A 235-nucleotide genomic window follows, 5' to 3' on the forward strand; every position below is an offset into this window, starting at 1 on the left:
GCCCTAGTGACAGCTAAAAATAATCTTACCAACCTATCTCTATCTTCTTCCACTGCCAAAAGAAAAAGGGAAATGAGGGAAAGTGCAAGTGAAAGAAAGAGTGTTTTGCAAGAATATTTCCTTCCTGCCTTGAAACCATACAGTAACTTATTAGATCAAACTTACAAAACTTTTAGCTGCCAGAAAATAAAGGACATTTTTTAAAAGAAATGAACAACATCAAGCAGCTTAAAGA

The sequence above is a fragment of the Misgurnus anguillicaudatus genome, chromosome 13 (genome assembly GCF_027580225.2).
Source record: "Misgurnus anguillicaudatus chromosome 13, ASM2758022v2, whole genome shotgun sequence".
In the NCBI taxonomy this organism is placed as follows: domain Eukaryota; kingdom Metazoa; phylum Chordata; class Actinopteri; order Cypriniformes; family Cobitidae; genus Misgurnus; species Misgurnus anguillicaudatus.